The sequence below is a fragment of the Cetorhinus maximus genome, chromosome 9 (genome assembly GCF_964194155.1).
Source record: "Cetorhinus maximus chromosome 9, sCetMax3.hap1.1, whole genome shotgun sequence".
NCBI classification, from domain to species: Eukaryota; Metazoa; Chordata; class Chondrichthyes; order Lamniformes; family Cetorhinidae; genus Cetorhinus; species Cetorhinus maximus.
The window spans coordinates 3,990,659-4,012,750 of record NC_135887.1 but is presented as its reverse complement, the minus strand read 5'-3'; positions in this window follow the sequence as shown (position 1 = coordinate 4,012,750).

Sequence of the window (22,092 nt, the reverse complement as noted above, 5' to 3'; positions counted from 1 at the left end):
CCCAAATAATTGAGTCATATGACCTCATCTCGCTGACCACCCCACACCCCCCCCCCCAAAAAAAGCAAAAAAAGCTTGATTTTCAGTAAACCATACATGTGTTCCCCATCTCCAATTTTTCTTCTTTCTGAAGTTGCTGTTTCTTTCTAGGATGCTGTTCCATGGGCACCAGCAACCCTCTGGTATTTTGTTCAATTGGTCATTCATTGTTGGTCGTGGAGCATGAACTGTACCCCAGTGAAGCCTAATACTGCCCTTTCTCTATGTCAGCATATGGATACTTTCCAACTGCAATAATTTCTCCTGTTCCATTTTGTGGAGATTAGGCCAATTGGTGCAATACAGGATAAGACCAGCTAAGATGATGCAAAGCAACCCTTGAGACCTGGTTTATTGACAGTTTGCTACAACAGGTAGTGCCTTTACCTATTAAGATATCAGGGGAACTGGCCAAATATTTTTTATTTCACCAATGCCTTTTGGCACTTTCCTCTTGAAGTTTTGTGATGCTAGACTAGTATCTAATGATGTTGTGACATGAGGTTTAAAAGAACCATTGGCATGACATTACATTATTCATGGATAAGTATATAGGTACCTAAATGAAATCCATACTTTTGTGCGTGATTCAGTCTTAAATTATTTTCTTCCAATGTAAAAGTGCTCTTGTCTGTGTATAATTGTATTTGCCTCTGTTCCATCCACTTACACACTTTAACTAATTTTGTGCTTGCTGAACTGCATCCTCCGATCCAATTATCCTCCTAGTTTAGTGCAGTCTAAAGAAAAAAATTACAATTTGCGTAATTATTAAACTTGCTTGCACCATAGTAATTTCTGTCTCTAGCAGTGTTTTCTGTAAGCTGAAGAGGCCCAAATCTTGGGAGTTCACCAAGCTTGCCAGAACCTTTGGTGAAAGGACTAAATAAACTTACAGGTTACAGCTTCCACAATTTGTGATTCACAGCTGACCAACCTGAATGTGCAGGAATTTCTGTTTGTAAGCTCTGTCCCTGATTCCCTGCTGTCTATGCATGGAGAAGGAATGACAACTAAAACTCCTTGTGAAGTCATTGTTAGAAGCCGTTATGATATTTAGTATAAAATTATCAATGTCAGATGGACATTGCAAGAGGAGGAAGGGAATGGAACTAATTGGATAGCTCTACCAAAGAGGCACAATGGGCCTTTTGTGCTGTATCATTCTATGATTATGGTCTGTGAAGCAATATACTTTTAGGAATTAATGTGGACTGAAAAATGCCTTTGTTCATGTTCTAAGCTAGACACAATTGTTCATAGCTTCTTATGAAGAGCATTGCTTTAATGTGATTGGACATAATGACAGTTTTGAAGTTTCCCTACAGAGACACCAAAGTCCTCAGTTCATTTTTGATACTGAAAATAGGATCAGAAAAAAACCTAAATAGGCAAATTTGCTCTGTTTAGCTGTATGTGACTTTGGATGAGATTAATGGACTTCAGAATCTATTTCATATGATTTAGAGTCCTGCTGAGTTCCACTTTGGTATTCATTGTAGTAAAACAACTACAGCAGCAAATACACAGTGAATAGATTATTCTGATCTTTAAACTAATCTTTATTCTTATTTGCCCTTGTGGGAACACAGATATATGTTTGATGGAAGAATTTTATCAGGGTTATTTGTGCCATTTTGATGTATTTTTCTTTTTAATGCTGATAATGCACTGTCGATTTATCAATGATTATTGAGCAATATTTTCCAGGAATGTTACTGATTGAGTCAGTTGTTAGTGAGGGAGATGGGGTAGATAGAGTTGAGCATTGAAACACCAATACATTACAGGAAAAATTTTGGAAGGGTTCATCAGTGTCAGTGGGTGGGTAAAATCTTGTGCCAATATTGGTGTTTGCATTTTGGAACCTGTGATTTCAGGAAGCAGGGTGAATATGCATTTTATTAACCTGTAAGATAACAGCAGCAGGCCTAGAGCGTAATCTGTTCAAGTAATTTTCTTAAAGGGAGGTTTGTTTCTGTTGCTAGTAAATGTTGTTCTTGTGTTTGTGATTATACTTAGCTCCATGGATTAGGTAGCCTTCCACTGTTATTCCCTGCCACACCAACCAATGCTTTTCTTCCTTATTCTTGATTGCTGCTGTCATTCACATTGTAAGATTCAAAGTCAGGACTCTAAATTTCCATAGTTATGTCTGATTTAGCTGAGGAACATGTATTCCTAACGGAACAATAAATACAGCTGCTATGAGGGTGAAGACATTTTGTGTGTACTGATTACTCCTCCATATTATTGACTATTTCTCGCACATTTGGATGTGCCATTTCTACTTCACAAGACACTCGCAGAATTGTACTATTTGTTGCAAGGTAACCTGCAAGCAACATTTGCAATAAGGCCAACTCTTCCCATCGAAGTCATGAGCATCACATCTGATGGACCCTTCTAAGCCACCACAAGGATGTCAAAACATTGTGCACATGTACCTAGCAAGAAATAAACACATTGGCCCAAATCTTCCAAGGAGCAGCAATCACCGCCAGATTGCTGCTGCTCCCCTACCTTTCTGCGCCATGTTGGAGCTTGACGTTTCTGGCCAGCTTCTTCAGAAATGCTGAGTGTACCTTCAATCCAACTGCTTCTTCGGAACGCTGGATCATTGAGGAAGACAAGTCACTGCCCTTTTTTATGGCACTGGCTGCGGTATTCTGGTAAGTGTTCACTAACACTGAAAAGCTGGAATATTTTAAATAACTTTTCAGTGTGTGTGTGTGCCTGAGTGGGTGAATGTATAGGTGGGTAAGAAGGTAGGGTGAGATAAGTGGGTTTGTCGGCGGGAGGTGGGGGGTGGGGTGGGGGGTGGAGGGGAGAGAGTCAGGTGGGGTGACTTGGAGCTTGGAGGATCCAAGGTGGAGTTGGGTCAGGGGATCGAGGAATGGAGTTGGGGGTGTCAGTTGTATAGTTATCCAGGAGTTAGACTAGGATTTTTCTGTCGAACATTTCCTAGGTAGCTATCCAGGTAAGTAAATAGGAACCGTCCAAAGTCACCGTCTCTAACTCAGAGTTGGAGACTTTTTTGGAGGGTCCTGGGAAACGGGGATTTCCATCAGAAGTTCAAACTCCCTAGGCAATTCCCGTGGAGTTTGTGTGTTGGGACCTGCGAGGGGTCCCAATGCGTTTCTTGGGAGGTACATCTGGCCTCCAACTATCCGGAAGATCTGGGCCTATTTGTTTGCAAAGACACCAGGGCTCATCAAATGAATCTCATAGCCTCAAAGAATAGGAAGGGCTTGGAGTCAATTAATGTTCAGGTTTGATCTGACCATAGAAAACACCATTGCATACATTAATGGCCATTGAGCGAGAAGCAGCTGAAAGGCCATTGTTATACGGTAATCTATGACGCATTCTTTAAAGAGAAGAAACAAGTGGGGAGCTCTGGAAATCAGGGTTAACCTTAGCATCCATGGCTTTTAATCTTGGTAAGAAAGTCCTTAATGTCAGAGAAGCATCCCAGGGAGGAAACCTAAGCATCATTGCTATTCCTCAACCAACATTTACAGCTTCAAGAAATATGCAGCTTTGGTATAATGAAGAAGTGAGCAGCATGGCATTGTCTGCTTTTAAGTGGTACTTTCCAGAGGATGAGTGTTTATTCCATGCTTGATAGGCCCTCCAAGCATTGTGTACAAAAAAATGAGCTGTTCATTTATCTTTAAATGTCTTTGAAACCAACAGGCTTCTTCCTTATTTGCAACCACTCTTGCAAAATAGGGGTTTGAAAGTCAATTATGCCAAATTAAGTGTGGGTAATACATATGCTAAATTTTCTGATGTACACTTTCAACTGGTGAGGTTTAATATTGTCAATACAAACTCAGAATAACACTTCTGTCTCTTAAACAAAACAAAAACAGAATTACCTGGAAAAACTCAGCAAGTCTGGCAGCATCGGCGGAGAAGAAATCAGTCTGTCTCTTATCTGATAACAGGCTTGAATATCAATCACAGAGGATTTAAGAGATGAAATACAGTTGTGCTATCATTTAGACTTAAATAACGTTCAGAGGTTGGTCATTTTATTTTTCTTGAGATTCAAGAGAATGGCTCCAGGGATAGGAAACTTCAGTTATGAAGATAGGTTGGAGAAATTAGGGCTGTTTTCCTCAGAGAAAAGAAGGCTTAGTGGAGATTTGATAAAGATATTCAAAATCATGAGGGTCTGGACAGAGTAGATAGGGAGAAACTGTTCCCACTCGTGAAAGGATCAAGAATGAGAGGGCATAGGTTTAAAGTAATTAGTAAAAGGAGCAAAAGTAATGTGAGGAAAAATTTGAGGGTCTGGGTTGCATTGCCTGAGAGTGTGGTGGAGGTAGGTTCAATTGAAGCATTCAAAAGGGAATTAGACTGTTATCTGAAAAGGAAGAATGTGCAAGGTTAAGGGGAAATGGAACTAGGAGAGTTGTTCAATCGGACATCCAGCGCTGACATGATGGGCCAAATGGCCTCCTGTGCTGTAACAATTCTTTAACTCTGTGAAGATGGGGTTGCAGTCAAGGAACAGCAAGCAAATGCTGAGGCTACCAGACTTGCATGTTACAGTGATGTTAGGGCTTTTTCAGTGGCAAAACAGTCATTGCCATGTATCCTGATGTTTCTGTGGTCAGATACCACTTGTGCAGTAATTGAATGCAAATTCTTTCTGTTCAAGGAGGCCATAAACTTGACATAAAATGCCCTGCCCTGGTTGGTTCAATCTCCTAGAGAGAGCTGTGCCATCCTGATGTTCCTTTCCACAGGAAAATGATGAATATGGTGTACTTTGAAAACACTGCCACTTGTTCAGTACAGGTGTGCAGTGCAGTCTGTGACAGATGTCGCTGGAACGAAAGGATGTGGCAGCATAAAAGTTTCATGCTGTGGTTGCCTTCCTTCTATGAGAAAAGCTGTCACTGTTTAAGGTGTTTACAAGTTATCCTGTAGCAGATGGTGCAACTCCATGCAAAGCAGAGGCATTGAAGACAGATTTCCTCTGACATTTCCAGGTAAATTAACGTAGCTCATAAACTTGGATTTTGCACAATTCACATTTAGGCCCTCAGGCAACTTTGGATGTGAAGGTGAAAATGACCCTATCTAGAGATGCTGAATGCTCAAAAGGATTTTCACCCTCCTAGTTTCGTTTAGTTGCATTTTGGGCAGCAGCTTTAATAACCAATTACAGCTGCAAGTAGGTGTCTTTCAAGAAAAATAGCAAGAAGTGAAGGCAAAATAATATGCTGGATAATACAGGAATGTTTAGCTATCTAAAAACACCTTAAATATCCAGACACAATCCAAGAACCAGTCGGTCAAACTTGCGTCTCTCATAGATAAAAACTTTTTTGGGCAAACAGCAAGCTGTGAGAAAAGCCTCAGCTGATGTCAAGATATTTGACTTGAGATTTAATTACCACCACCTACACATTGAAAGGGTTATTATGCAAGCCTGCAACAAGACCAGCTTTTTGTCACCGCTATTTTACCGTGCCAAATCAGATCGGTCATGAATTGGGTGTCAAGCTCATTTCATGAACGCTACCTGTTGCCCACAAGACTATGTGCCACCCTGAAGTCTTGAAATATTTACCCTGGGCCCTTTCTCCTTAAATTCACACAAAATAATACCTTTGCCTTGTGACAAGCCCCTGCATTAAACTTTCAACATAATTGTTATTGAGCCATCAGCTCTTTTGGGGACTGTGCCAGATATTTTTGGAGTTGGTCAGCCTTTGCTAGTTTCCTAGTTTATCATGTTTCATCATCACCCTCCCTTTAAGCCATGCTGACACCCTTTTATTTATTAGTCCATAATTCGTTAGGTGCTCCACTTACCCCTTCTTAATGTTGTCCTCTAATATCTTGCCTATTATAGATGTCAAGCTCACTGGCCTGTGGTTCTCAGCATTGCCTTTAGATTTTCCTTTTTGTAAATAGGAATTATGTTTGTCCTTTTTCAATCCTCAGATAGTATTCTCATTACCAGTGAATCTTTTAAAAATACCTACCAGAATCTGATGGATTTTATTAGCCATTTCCTTAAGAATCCAGTCCATTTGGACTGGGCGCCTTGTCCTTCTTGTACTGTCTGCATGTCTCTTACCTTTGTATTTAGAATTTCTAACACTTTTGATATTTCCTTGTGCCTTACTAGAAGATTGGCATTCTCCGGACATGGCATTCTTGTGAACACTCAGTCACAAAAACAATGTCACTGTAGACATCTATTGTCCCTTGATATTGCATTACTGTAAGATTATTCAGGCGGCATGCTGTTTTCCTGTCCTAATCATGGTACACTGCGAATTCAAATGATCTATTAATTTGAACTGAAATTGTGAAGAACCTTCTGTTTCATTTGTGCTGCTAGATCAATCAATTTTTTAAAAGAAAAATGCAATGTTGAATAAACAGGAGTGGACTGATTTTATGGAAACCATTCATGTGCTTTATATTCTCTGCAACTTTTAATCTTGTTCTCCTGATCAATTTCTTAATCTTTTTAGCCTTTATCCATTTTCATCTTAGTCCTCAATTTTTTTTGTCCTTATGCCTCACGATACTTCACTTGTTGGCCACACTGCTTTCCTCTTTTATCTGCCACAGTGGAATGGTTACTTTGTATTTTCAATAGTGTGTTCTTGAAAATATTCCATCTATTTTCTGTACTCTGTGCTTCTAAGAACGTGTTCCAGTCTAGCTGTCTTCATTCTCTCTTCATCCCCTCATAATTCAGCTTCTGAAAGTTGAGAGTCCATAGTGTACCCCTACCCCTGACACACCCTTCCCCTAAGAGAAGGCCTTAAACTGTTACAATTATTGTTCCCAAGCTGCTGTCAAAATTATCCTCTTGTACCATCCCCTTGGATTTTACCTACCAGCAACACGCATTGGAAATTTGAGCACAGCATGTATCTAAATTTCCGATGAATTAAACTAAGGAGGGCAATAGGGGTAAGGAGCTAGACTTCCCCACTGACATAATTTGGCAAGCCCATGCAGTCAGCTCTGGTGTCACACATAAATTCCTTAATAATTTGAGCTCTGTAGCAATCCTGTGACAAGTGCAAAGATGTGTAAAACAAAAACAGAAATAACTGGAAAAACTCAGCAGGTCTGGCAGCATCGGTGGAGAAGAACAAAGTTGACGTTTCGAGTCCTCATGACCCTTCAACAGAACTAAGTAAAAATAGGAGAGGGGTGAAATATAAGCTGGTTTAAGGTGGGTAGTGGGGGGGCTGGGGGGGAGGTTGTAGGGACAAGCAAGCAGTGATAGGAGCAGATAACCAAAAGATGTGATATATAAGCTGGTTTAAGGTGGGGGGTGGGTTGTTAGGACAAGCGGTCAGTAATAGGTGGAGATGACCAAAAGATGTCACAGACAAAAGAACAAAGAGGTGTTGAAGGTGGTGTTATTATCTAAAAGAATGTGCTAATTAAGAATGGATAGCAGGACATGCAAGGTACAGATAGCTCTAGTGGGGGTGGGGTGAAATAAGACTAAAAGGGCATAAAAGGTATAGATTTAAAAATAATGGAAGTAGGTGGGAAAAGAAAAATCTATATAAATTATTGGAAAAAACAAAAGGGAGGGGGAAGAAATGGAAAGGGGGTGGGGATGGAGGAGGGACTTCAAGATCTAAAGTTGTTGAACTCAATATTCAGTCCAGAAGGCTGTAAAGTGCCTAGTCGGAAGATGAGGTGCTGTTCCTCCAGTTTGCGTTGAGCTTCACTGGAACAATGCAGCAAGCCAAGGACAGACATGTGGGCAAGAGAGCAGGATGGAGTGTTAAAATGGCAAGCGACAGGGAGGTTTGGGTCATTCTTGCGGACAGACCGAAGGTGTTCTGCAAAGCGGTCTCCCAGTCTGCGTTTGGTCTCTCCAATGTAGAGGAAACTGCATTGGGAGCAATGAATGCAGTAGACTAAGTTGGGGGAAATGCAGGTGAAATGCTGCTTTACTTGAAAGGAGTGTTTGGGCCCTTGGATGGTGAGGAGAGAGGAAGTGAAGGGGCAGGTGTTGCATATTTTGCATTTGCATGGGGAGGTGCCGTAGGTGGGGGTTGAGGAGTAGGGGGTGATGGAGGAGTGGACCAGGGTGTCACGGAGGGAATGATCCCTACGGAATGCCGCCGGGGGGGGTGAAGGGAAGATGTGTTTGATGGTGGCATCATGCTGGAGTTGGCGGAAATGGCGGAGGATGATCCTTTGAATGCGGAGGCTGGTGGGGTGATAAGTGAGGACAAGGGGGACTCTATCATGTTTCTGGGAGGGAGGAGAAGGCGTGAGGGCGGATGCGCGGGAGATGGGCCGGACACGGTTGAGGGCCCTGTCAACGACCGTGGGTGGAAAACCTCGGTTAAGGAAGAAGGAGGACATGTCAGAGGAACTGTTTTTGAAGGTAGCATCATCAGAACAGATGCGACAGAGGCGAAGGAACTGAGAGAATGGGATGGAGTCCTTACAGGAAGCGAGGTGTGAGGAGCTGTAGTCGAGGTAGCTGTGGGAGTCGGTAGGCTTGTAATGGATATTGGTGGACAGTCTATCACCAGAAGTTGAGACAGAGAGGTCAAGGAAGGGAAGGGAAGTGTCAGAGATGGACCACGCGAAAATGATGGAGGGGTGGATGTGTACGCGGGTCGTTTACACTTATACCTGGTCAAACAAGCTCGGTCAAAATAATTACTTTTTCTCACTTGCATACTTTTCTTACTTAAATGTAAAATTCTGAGCACAGCCTCTGCTTTGACTTGGTGATCTATTTAAAAAACACTTCCAGCAGCTTTTCTCCTTAATATTGCTTTTGCCGATCATTATGTTGCATTTAAACATAAAGTTGTTTAACCTCAAATCAAAATTAATCCAGTCGAAGAAAACAAAGGCTTAATTTTGGACAAAGGTAAATAATATTGGAAATTTGGTATGTCACGGTCCTCGTGACTCAAAGGGAATGATTGTAATTTTAGATTGGGTGTTATAGTTTTTGGAGGGGCAAGGGTAACATTCGAAACCAAATTGGTGTGTTAAGGTAAATTATAATTGGGAAAAAAAGCTAATTTGATTTACTGTTCCCTAAAAGCACTTGACTAACAATTTATTGTGCTTTGAACTCAGTTATCAAGAGCGAAAAGCAGTTAATTTATCTTAAGAATACTTTAGGTTAAAAGTCTTTCTTGTCAAGAAACCCATTCTGCTGCTTATTGTGTTCTAAAGCTAAATGATTATATGGAATTACTCTAAAAGATATATCCCCTTTTGAAGGAGTAGAAAATGTGAAAACATGTTTTAGCAGACCTCATTGTTGTGATATTTGGAGCTAGTTTGAATGTATAATTTGGCATTATGGCCTGTTGTAGATGAATTTTGGCACTAGGAATTGTCTTTCAGAAAGTAAATGTTGTGTACAAAGATTTTTTCCATTTGTGTGATCAGAAGTATCTCGCAGCCAACATTTTCTGCCACATGTAATGTTTGCAGATCTCAGCATATGCTTGCGAAGTAATGAATCACTGGATTGTAATAGTGCTCTTGGCTGGGTTCCATAGATGTTGCTTTGCATTCTTCAGGTTACAGAATTTGCTCTTTCTGTATTACAATTCCAACTAATTAGAAACTGTCAGGGTAAAAAAAACAATGCCCTATGTTGAAAACGCCAACCCAACAGAGATTTAAAGAGACGGTGTCTTCAGAATTACTGGTCTCTAAGATAGAAATTGAAAACTTTATGCATTGCTGATGCTGCTCTTCCGTTGAATGAGCAGTGAGACAACTGAAACCAGATTTAGCAATCTCAAAAGCAGAGCTATCATTTTTGCCTTACAGGTATTTGCATGGGATCACTCAAACATGGACAAAGGTCCAGTGCAATGGAAGTTCACCCAGTTTTCTATTGAGTCCATTTGAATTACTGAATATATGTTCATACCTCTTTATTGTTGGAATATTACAAGTTGCAGAGAAAGCATAGTATCACAGTTGGATCAGGATGTCTGTACCAGAGGTCATCATGCACCATATTAGAGAAATCTGGCCAGACTGTCAATCCTCTACAAAGCAAGAAATTATATAATTTAACCCAAATCCTGATGTTTGTCACAGAAAGTTGTTACTGCAAATCCACCACAACATCCTGTATCAATCTCATTCAATCTAATAGCTTTGGATTAAACAATAAGACTTAATAATGCAAATTTAAGTTGATGTTGTGATCCATTCTAAAGTTTCAACTGAGAGGAATCAGAAATTGGTTGATTTGGAGCATACTTTAATATGTTTTATTTCTAGAGTCAGTTTTTAAAAAAAATTGATCAGCCAAAATGTTACTTTTTTAATGTTACTGTTACTTTGTACAAAATAATGAATTTCACAATTATTTGAGCCATGATTCAGAATGACACAAATCAACTAACAATCTGTGCTCTCAGCAACGTACTTTTAATCTTGTGCTTCACCGATGTGCGCATAATTTTTATCCTGTGCTTAATTAATGATTATATCCAGCAATCAAATAAAGCTCCACAATGCCTCATGTGGGATGATGTTAGCAGTGATGTGTTCCCTTGGCATATCCAGCATCCTTACTTTCAATGAAATATAACAGTCATGCAACGGAAGGCTTTGGACTAATTTGACTTGTTGGTACCTGTTTAACTTTGTTTCAGAAAAATGGAAAGAAAACTAAATCAGGCAAATTCTGCTCGGCATATGTGTTTGATGGTGGTGTGAATTGTGTGTGCCAGAGCCAGAAAATCATGTCCCTTAACTCATTTGCACTTTATGCATGTGGACAGTGTATGGACTGCAATTGTACTCATATAGGGAGATAAAACAGGACATTGTCCATATGAACCATGGTGGTTCATGAGCATGAGAGGAGCTGTTGATTACTTATGTTCTTTGGTGGGATATACTAGTTAGCAGAATCATGTGCAAAATGAATAGGAGGAAGTAGAGTTGGGTACCAGATCATCACTGTTTGGATTTCACAGAGGAATTGAGCACCCAAATCCACTGCCCTGGCTGCCTCCAGTTGTGACAGAAAGGGTTACGTTGCTATTAAGGGCTACATTGACCAGGGCCCGTGTGGAACAAGTTGTAATGGAGAGCTTTACCTGAAACTCAAATTACCTTGTTCAAATGTTGATCATGGTATTTCCAACATCTATTGCTCTGAGCAAGAGTCATACGGACTCGAAATGTTAACTCTGTTTCTCTCTCCATAGATGCTGCCAGACCTGCTGAGTTTTTCCAGCATTTTCTGTTCTTATTTCAGATTTCCAGCATCCACAGTATTTTGCTTTTTTCTTATTTTCCTTTCCAATTTCCAGCATTCATTTAAGAAAAATCTCACTAATAAACAAGCCTTCAAAGTAATTTATTAAATACCATTGTATTTTGAATTGCCCTCAGTTAAAAACTCCGTATCCCTGATGAGATCAAGTTAGTATTGTTCACTAACGGCATCAAAATGTACAGACAAACCCTGTTCATAATTTACCTTGTCCACAATGTCTAGAATCTGAGACAGCATAACATTAAACTGAAATCTGATACTGAGTACTCTGAGCATCAGTAAGTTGAAGTGGAACTTGACAAATGTTCTCCAGTGTGAAAGCTTTTATAAAATCTTTTCCAATTTAGCTTCACACTACATCAGTTGGCAATCTGCAGATGAAACCAGGAGTGAATGTAGTGCTGATTCCTTTCATTGAGTACCTGAGAAACTAAGACAAATATAATTACAATTATGTGAGGTTGATTCCCATGTAGCTGTTTCCAGCTATTCAGCTGAGCAAACCCATTAGTGTAATAAATGTGGCTGTATCTCAGGTTTGGGTAATGATATCATGTTTCTCATTCCAGATTTTTTTTCCAGAAAGTTTCTTTGCAGAAATGCTTCCTTCAGAAATAGACGGTCATCAAATTGTTTTACGTTTATTTTAATTTGAACCCCCTTCCTTTCCTGAGGGGACTGCGGTACAATTCATTAAGCAGTGGCAGCCTTCAGGTACCTCACCCCGAATGATCAGTGGCAAGGGAACACCACCACCTGAAAGTTCCTTCCAAGCCACACACCATCCTGACTTTGAACTATACTGCTGTTCCTTCACTGTGGGTATACCTGTGCCACATTGACAGCTGCGGTCCAAGAAGGCACTTTTGAAGGGAATTAGGGATGGGCAATAAATGGAGGCCTTCCCAGCAATGCCTGGATCCCATGAATGCATGAAAAAAATCAATGAGTGAGCCTGGACCTTTGGACACTAAGGGAACAGGGGATATGAGGATAGGATGGGCAAATGGAGTTGAGATAAAAAAAACAGCCATGAGCTAAAGAGCAGGCTCAAGGGGTTGTCTGGCTTACTCCTGCTTCTATTTCTTATGTTCTTATAGTGACTTTTGCACTTTTAAAAAAAAAGTCGATCAAATGACTCCCCATAGCAACTGTTCACAAGAAAAGCAAAAGTAGTACCAGTCATTTTAGTACCAGTGCACCCTTATTTAGTGTACTTCTGGCTTTGTCTTTTTCTAACCTATTGATCAGAAGTTTGCTAATGTGCCAGTTATAAATATCACACTGCAACATCAAGACATAAAGTTTGTCTAGAATGATTAATTTGAGTTTCAATAAAAAGTACCATGAGGTTGTCGTCACAGTGTTAGCCCTGACCATGTGTTTAGCGATCTAAATGATTAATGACAAGGTTTTGATTTATTAAGTGTTTCTAACACTTTCTCCCAGATGGCTACATTGATGTCGAATGATGCCGTAGGATGGTAGTCCTGGAAACTCTGCTAATAACAGAACTCCAAGTGACAATTTCTGGAGTGGGACAACTACCTGATTCAGAGCTGAGAGTGATACTCGCTGAGCCACGACTTACGAAAGGAAAGTTCTCTGATAGGGTGGAAGGCAGGAATAAGTAAATGCAAAATACACAAAGTCTTGATTTCAATGCAGTGAGGATGCAGAAAAGCAGGAGAGTGTAAAGGGCAGCATATTTGGAGGAGCAAGAAAATGTGTTTGCTAGTGTAATTCACTATAGTAGAGTCGTTGTAGTTTAGATGTGATGCTGGGGTCACCGATCAGATGATAAGTTCCTTTCAGAATAGATAGAGAACCCATTAAAATCAGCACTAGAAAATGAAAAGTAAATCTGGAGATTATAGTAAAATTATCCTTAATTATACCTTAAAAATAACAAGGCTTTGGAGAAATGAGCAACAGAAAATGGTGGATCAAAAAAAAAAGGCTGGATAATGGTTTATTTTTTTCGTGCAATATAGGTGTTAGCATCTTTCCCCAATTGGACAGAAACTGAAACAAACTATAATGACAAGTGATTTTTCAGATTACACAAAATAATAGCCAGGACGAAGATAGGGTAAGCAATGGAATACAAAGTGGAGTGAGAGCCTGATGAGTATTTTCATGGTTTGTCTGCTGCAAATGAAGCATCATCAGTGCCTGCTTAGTGTAAGGTATACAACAATCAGTCATACAATGAGAAACAGAAGAAAATACATTATTTTACAGAGCAACATATTTACATTTTCAAAACCTGAGCCATCCCATAAGGTCGTTCGCGTTGAAGGAAAGAGAATATTATTTACAGTATTTCAAAGTCTGCACTTCACTGAAACCAAACTGCAAAGACAAACGTGATTCACAGTACAAGGGCATTTTATAGCTCACTGGGCTTTAGAGGACTGTTATGCCGTAGGTATAACGTAGTGTCAGTTTGCCTCAGCTAGTCGTTATTCTCTTTCTGGCTGAACAAATTGTACATTTAAGCTCCACATCAAGACTTTAGCATAAAATAAGTGTAGGACTGATAAGAGTGCTGAATTGCCAGAAGTACCATTCTTTCAATGAGATGATGGGTGACAAAAACTAAGAACAAAAGAAATAGGAACAGGAGTAGACCATTCGGCCCCTCGAGCCTGCTCCGCTATTCAATAAGATTGTGGCTGATGATCTTGTGTTTCGATTTCAACATTCCCATCTAACAACGATAACCTTTGATTCCCTTGCCTAACAAGAATCTCTCTACCTCTTCCTTAAAAATATTCAATGGCCCCGCCTCCACCACCTTCTGAGGTACAGAGTTGCAAAGTTGCTCAACACTCTGAGAGAAAAAAATTCTCCTCATCTCTGTCCTAAAAGGCTGAACCCTTATTTTAAAACAGTGCCTCCTAGTTCTGGACTCACCCACATCCTTTTGACGCCTACCTTGTCAAGGCCGTTCAGGGTCTTGTATATTTCAGTCAAATCACCTCTCACTCTTCTAAACTCCAGTGGAAATAAGCCCAGTCTGTCCAACCTTTCCTCCTAAGACAACCCATTCATTCCAGGTATCAATCTAATAAACCTCTTTTGAACCACCTCCAATGCTTTTACATCCTTAAATAAGGAGACCAAAACTGCACACAGTATTCGAGGTGCAGTCTCACCAATGTCCTGTATAACTGAAGCATAACATCCTTACTTTTATGTTCAATCCCCCTCGTAATAAAGGATAGCATTCCATTAGCCTTCTTAATTACTTGCTGGACCTGCATACTAACTTTTTGTGACTCATGTACTAGAATACCTAGATCCCTCTGCACCTCAGAATTATGCAGTCATTCTCCAGTTAAGTCATACTCTGCTTTTTTGTTCTTCCTGCCAAAGTGAACAACTTCACATTTTCCCACATTAAACTCCATTTGCCAGATCTTTGCCCACTCACTCAACCTGTCTATGTCCATCTGCAACCACCTCATGTCCTTGATAACAACACATATATACTTATAAGAACTTGCAAGAATGTCCCAAGACACTTTACAAAGGCACAATCACGCACATCCTTGTGCAAATCTCTCCAGCCTTTTCTTATGTTTCAATGATCTGATGATGAGTAGAAGCCTGTGGTTCTTCAAGCTGTTTCCAGTAATTGAATGCTGCCTTTTTGTCTCATTGACTACCACCAGACATAATAGTAACGGCCCAGCTTGAATAGAGCCCTTATACATTTAACATGGCTTTCCCTAGTAAATTAAAGTCTTGTTTGCTTGGGCACTTAGGCAGATGGACATTTAAAACAAAAAATAGGATGATGGCAGGACTGTTCTTATGGAAGGATAAGTTTAAAGTGCAGCGATTTTACTGAAGCACGGTCCTGATGGGGAGTTTTGCTTACTTGAAGTGCATATTAGCAACTCATGGATGTATTCCTCACAGTGTTATGTCCTTCCAGGAGCATACATTTATAAAATTGGACAGCAGCTGAGTGGCAGGACATTATTTATCTACATACGGCTCTTTATACTATAAGGTTATTTTATATCTTTCATCTGGTGGATAACAGTTGCTTGCATTTTATATGGTATGTGTAACATAGAGAAATATCCCCAAGTCTCTTGATCTTTCACCTGAAGTGCACAGGCCCTAACACAGTAAACCTAACAATAATCGAAGTCCTTCACTCGTTCTCCCCTCCCAGTCTGCACAATCAATCCAAAAAACTTGTGCAGTTGTGGTCATCAACTTTACATCATTGCAACACATTGAGCAGCACTTGCATGAACTCTTATCATAGCAACCATCCACCATAGGGATAATCCCACCTACAAAGACCAGGAGGAAGTGACATTGGCCTTTGCCAGCAAGCTCATAATGAATCGGCAGCCAATTTTCCAAGCCTGATTTTCTTTGAAATCAATAGAAATGCTCTAAAATGGCTGCCGATTTGCTATGAGCCAGATTCATGCTACTGCGAAGACCAGTTTCACTCCCATGCTTTGTCCCAGCATGCTATATTTTACAACACCTTGTAAAAACGCAATACAAACAGGACTCAATAGTTTATTGAGAAACTTAATTGTGTCTTTTTTTCCCATTCTTCCATGGGATGTGGGCATCACTGGCAAGGGTATCATTTATTGCCCATCCCTAATTGCCCTTGCACTGAGTGGTTTGCTAGGCTACATTGCAGAGGCAGTTAAGAGTCAACCATATTGGTGTGGGCCTGGAGTCAAATGTAGGCCATACCAGGATAGCAGATTTCCTTAGTGATGGGTTTTTAAACAACAATCAATGATAGTAGTTATCATGGTCATTATTATTGAGACTAGCTTTGTATTCCAGATTTATTAATTGAATTCAAATTTCACTAGTTGCTGTAGTCAGATTTGAATCCATGCCCCCAAAGCATTAGCCTGGGCCTCTGGCTTACTACTGCAGTGACATTACATTACACCACCACCTCCCCTGCACATTGAATAGAAAGAAAAAAACCTGATTAATCTGAGATGATTCTATCTGAACAGAATGTGAAGGAATGAAGATTAACCTTGGTAGACTAAAAAAATCAACAAGTTACTATAAGGCTGAAAATGAAGATAAGTAGACAATCACATTCTGTTGTATAAACTGTTTATTATGGAGAGACAAAGACAATTTTTAAAAGTTCTTCTGATTTGAAATAAACAATTACCAGTAGGTGGTGCTATAGTATTATAACTTTCATCTTATTGTTATCACTGCATTATAAAATGAACTTCCATGAATTTAGCATCTTGCATGACCACAGGGTATCCCAAAGCAATTCACAGCCAATGAAGTACTTTGAAAGTGAAATCACTGTTAAAAATGCATTTCCTTTCCCCTCCTACACACAATTGCCAGGCTAGACTCACTCAAATCTCTGGTGTGGGGCTTGAACCCATGACTCTCTGACCAATATATCAGCATACAGCCACTGAGTGAAAGATTATTCTCTTTGGTTACTCCCTCAGCCTTCACAGAATTTGAAAGATTAGTTTATATTTCCTGCCATACATACACTAAGCTCATCTTTTAGCACATTGTATATCTCTCTTCCCCAATTACAAGTTTTTATATTAATATTTTCACCATTGGTCTTACAAGTCTTGTTGATTTCTGGTACAGAACAAGGGGGAAGGGTTTATACATCAGCCTGAACATCTGCGGAGAGGAACACAGTTGACGTTTTGAGTCCGTATGACAACTTGAAGAGTCATACGGACTCGAAACGTTAACTGTATTCCTTGCTGCAGATGTTCAGACCTGCTGAGTTTTTCCAGCTATTTTTGTTTTTGTTTCAGATTTCCAGCATCCGCAGTATTTTGCTTTTATCATAAATCTCCTCATAATCATCCTTGTTCTATTGAAAAGAGCACAAGTTTCTTTAAGCTTTTTCCGTACCTAAAGACTCTCGTCCCCGGTGTCATGTTAGTTAATCTTTCCTGCTCCTTCTAGATGACCTAGCACATCCTTCACACTGAAAACTGGACACCACATTCCAACTATGGCATAACCAGGTTTAACATTACATTTGTCACCTCTATAACTGTATTATAAAACTTATGTTCTCATATGCTATTTTATAGCCTTATCAATTGGAATAGATCTGTGTATCTGAACCCATAAGCCTTGTTGTTCCTATAATCCTTGCATATTTTACCTTTTAGTGTGTAAGTCCTCCCCCCTATTGCTCCTCCAATAAGGTCACAAGGTAACTGTGAATGAGGAGTGCATCCCAGTCACCTTTGCTCACGCATGCAGAAAGATCTTCATGTGTGACCCCTACCGCACCTAATTGTTTCTTAAATGATCCCAGGGTGTGTGCCTCTATTAATCTAAGAGGAAGTTTATTCCGTATGTTACTAGGTAAAGACATCAGTTCTAGAATGACCTGTTAATAGTTTAAACTATGTCCTCCAATTCTACTTCTACAGTTTAATATATTACTTCACCTTCCTCTGCACTAAATTTCACCTGACAAACGACTCTGTGCATTTAGAATGAGAGACCCTTGAGCACTGCAGTGTGTTTCTTAAACTGGGAATAACTTCAAATTGATGGATCTTGTTGAAAACTCAGCACAATATAATGTGAACTTTAAATACTGGTGTCATAGACTCGATTTGTAGCCAAAGATCATTGTTAGACAAGAAAGAGAGTAGAACATTTATCCTATCTAAGCCTAGAGGGAAGCAGAAAGGTTTGATCTCTTGGTTTCTTCCTGTTCCAATGCTATGGTATGAGCATAGGTAGTAATCATCTTCATTCCAACTTGCACGCTCAACCTGAATAATTTTATCAACATATTTAATATTCACATTTACTACCATTTACAAAACCCCATGTTACACGTCTCCTATTTAAGGGAGTGGTAATGCCTATTTAGTGGTAATGCCACTGGACTAATAACCAGAGGCCCAGGCCAATCCTCTGGGGATATGGGTTCAAATTCACACTAAAGCAGCTGGTGGGATTTGAATTCAATTAATGAATCTGGAATATAAAACTAATCTCAGCAATGGTGACCATGAAATTATCATTGATTGTTGTAAAGAGCCACTGGTTCACTAATGTCCTTCAGGAAGTAAAACTGCACAGTCCCTACATGGGACTCCACTGTGGTTGGCTGTTAATTATCCTCTGAAATATTAAGTGGCACCCCATCCCATGAAAGAATAAAGAAAAACAAAGTATTCTTGTTTACAATATATATTAATGACTTGGATGAGGGAAGTGAATGTACGATCGCCAAGTTTGCAGATGACACAAAAATAGGTGGGAAGGCAAGTGGTGAGGATGACACAAAGAGTCTACAGAGGGATACAGACACGTTAAGTGAGTGGACAAAAACTTGGCAGATGGAATATAATGTGGGAAAATGTGAGGTTATGCACTTTGGCAGGAAGAATAGAGGAGTCGAATATTATTTAAATGGAGAAAGACTGCAGAAAGCTGCAGCACAGAGGGATTTGGGGGTCCTCGTGCATGAATCACAGAAAGCTAGCATATAAATTCAGCAGGTAACAGGGAAGGCAAATGGAATGTTGGCCTTTATTTCAAAGGGAGTGGAGTATAAAAATAGGGAAGTCTTGCTAAAACTATACAAGGCACTAATTAGACCACACATAGAATACTGTTAACAGTTTTGGTCCCCTTATCTAAGGAAAGATATACTGGCATCGGAGGCAGTCCAGAGAAGATTCACTAGGTTGATCCCAGGTATGGAGGGATTTTCTTAGCAGAGGTTGACTAGGTTGGGCCTGTAATCATTGGAGTTTAGAAGAATGAGAGGTGACCTTATTGAAACATATAAGATTCTTAGGGGACTTGACAGGGTAGATGCTGAGAGGTTGTTTCCCCTTGTGGGAGAGTCTAAGACCAGAGGGCACAATCTCAGAGTAAGGGGTCGCCCATTTAAAACAGGGATGAAGAGGACTTTCTTCTCTCAGAGGGTAGTGAATCTGTGGAATTCTTTACCGGAGGGGGCTGTAGAGGCTGGGTTGTTAAGTATATTCAAGGATGAGATAGGTTTTTAATCAGTAAGGGAGTCTAGGGTTATGGAGAAAAGTCAGGAAAGGAGCTGAGGATTATCAGATCAGCCATGATCTTGTTGAATGGCAGAGCAGACTTGATGGGCTGAATGGCCTACTTCTGCTGCAATGTCTTATGGTTTTATGGTCTCTTTAATATAGTTTTTTTGGCTATGCTATTCTATTTTGATGTATTCAGATTCTTGGGCACCAGAATAAGTTCTCTGTGCTGAAAGCAAATGCTGATTTTTTTCCCATCAGTCTCTCCATTACCTTCGATAGTTCTTTTCACACTTACATGCAAACAATTGGGTGACAGGATTCATAGATTTCTTTGAAACTCCAATGAAAGTTTACTGTGAAATGTTAGGAAGGTGCACTGCAATAGCTTCATTCAATTGAGTAAGCATTCTGCTTCCCTTTCTCCCTGGTTTATCTTAGTTAACATTATTGAAACACACAGTTGATAAGAGGTGCAAGTATATGTTCATCTTTATTACCTTTTCTCGGGCTGCCACTGTGTACTCCATCTGCCCGTATATGACCTATAACCACAATGATTACCTAATGCTGTTGTTATTATAATAAATGTGTCATTGAATTTATGCTTGTATTGATGTAAATTCAACACCATTTTCATAGTAATGTTATTAGATTCCAAATTTGTACACTTACACAGGCATGGGTTACACCCACAGAAAGTGAGTTTGTTATGAATTTTCCATATCTCATCTTCCATATCTTCATAGTTTCCTTGCGTGAAATTGTCCATGTAATGCTAAGTGCTTTTTGTTCACTTTGAACTCTGCATTTACTTTGCATAGATCCATACAGCAACAATGATAACTTCCTTATATATAATGCCTTTACATAGGAAAATATCCCAAGATACTCCACAGAGGAGTATAATCAGACAAAAACTGATACTGAAGACAACATGAAGAAATTGTAGGCTATCTCTGATGTGTAATATAGATAATAATAATTAAGAAGAATGTTATAATGGAAGATCACATGATCTTAGCATCCAATAGCAGAGTAGCACGGGCTACCTTTGTAGTCAGTAGGAGTAGTCTAGAGTTAGAGTCTGTAATGTAGAGACAGGGTTGGAGTTGTAAGTGCACAAGTGTAGCTGTTGAGTTCCTTTGTAAATAAATAGAATGTGTTCTACATAAGAACTGTTTGATGACCTACTCTGTCTATGGTACCAACTTGGCCATCCTGAAACAAGTGTGCAACACAGATCCATTAATCTAATTAAACTAGTGGCCAGGATCCAACAAACTGACGATGAGGAAAAAGCAAGAAAAAGCGAGGAAGGAAATCAGGTGAACCGAAATCTGGCAGTGCCTCACATGCAATTGTAAGTAGAATTTCCACCCTAATCGTTGAAGCAGTCCCCGTGAAGCATGCCGCAGTTTGGAAGAGTTGACCCTTTCGACCCAACTGAGGACGGTTGTTCTCATTATGTTGAATGTTGAATTCTTTCTCAAAGTTAACGACATTGCAGGGGAGGAGGAAAGGCAATCGATCCTCTTAACCACGTGTGGGAATAAGACCTACGGATTGATTCGATGTTTGACGGCACCAGTGCCCCAGATTTGAAAAATGTTGATGACTTTGTGAACCTTGTGAAGAGTGGTTATCAGCCCAGGCCTTTGGTAATGGTGCAACGGTTCAAACTTAACTCAAGAAATAAAGCCCCAGGGTAGACATTTGCTTGTTATGTGGCAAGTCTGAAACAGTTAACAGGATATTCTGAGTTTGGTACATCCATAAATGATATGCCTAGAGATCGTTTGGTGTGCGATTATAAATGAAGATATGATTCAGAAGAGATCACTGTCTGAAACAAATTTTGATTTTCAGAAGGCGCTAGAAATAGCACTGGCTATGGAAAGAGCAATGAGGGACTCAAACCCCACACAGGGAGTGCAAAATGGTGCCGACCTCCATGTTGGACAGGGAGCCCCAGCCAAAAAGGGTGTGAAAATGCACAGCTCTGATGAGAAGCGAGAAGCAGCCACCGCTTGCAGACAAATAAAAAGAAATGACTTAGCAGGGAAAACATGGAATAATGGTAACAGAGGTGGAAGCAGATAACCTTGTAATAAATGGAAGTTTAAAAAAAATCGAATGCTTTTACTGTTATCAAATCGGACACCTCATGAGACATTGCAAGGATAGAATCAGGCAGACTTTCAATCAAAAGAAAAAGCCTGTGAGATCCATAACGTAGAAGAGCCTGAAGTAACAGATTCAGGTATTTATTCATTGTATAATTTACAGGTAGGAAGAACAGAACCAATCCATATAACAGTGAGGATGAATGATAGGCCTATCAGAATGGCGGTGGACTCAGGAGCTTCCAGTGCAGTAACAGGTGAGCCTACCTTCACATAACTGAATTATGGAGAATGTAAATTAAATTTGGAAGAAACAGATGCCAAACTGAAAACTTACGTGGGAGGAGGCATCCAAATCAAAGGCATAAGCAGGGTTACTGTACAGTGTGGAAGTCAATCTGTAAAATTACCCTTGATGGTGGTAGCAGGTGAGGGGCCAAGCCTCCTTGGACGAAACTGGCTGAAAGATAATATATTGGATTGGGCTAAGATCTTCCAGCTGAGAGCCAGTGGGCCACCTGAGCTACTACAAAAAAACGCCTCAGTTTTCCAAGATGAAGTCAGGAAGATCCAGGGATTACAAGCAAAA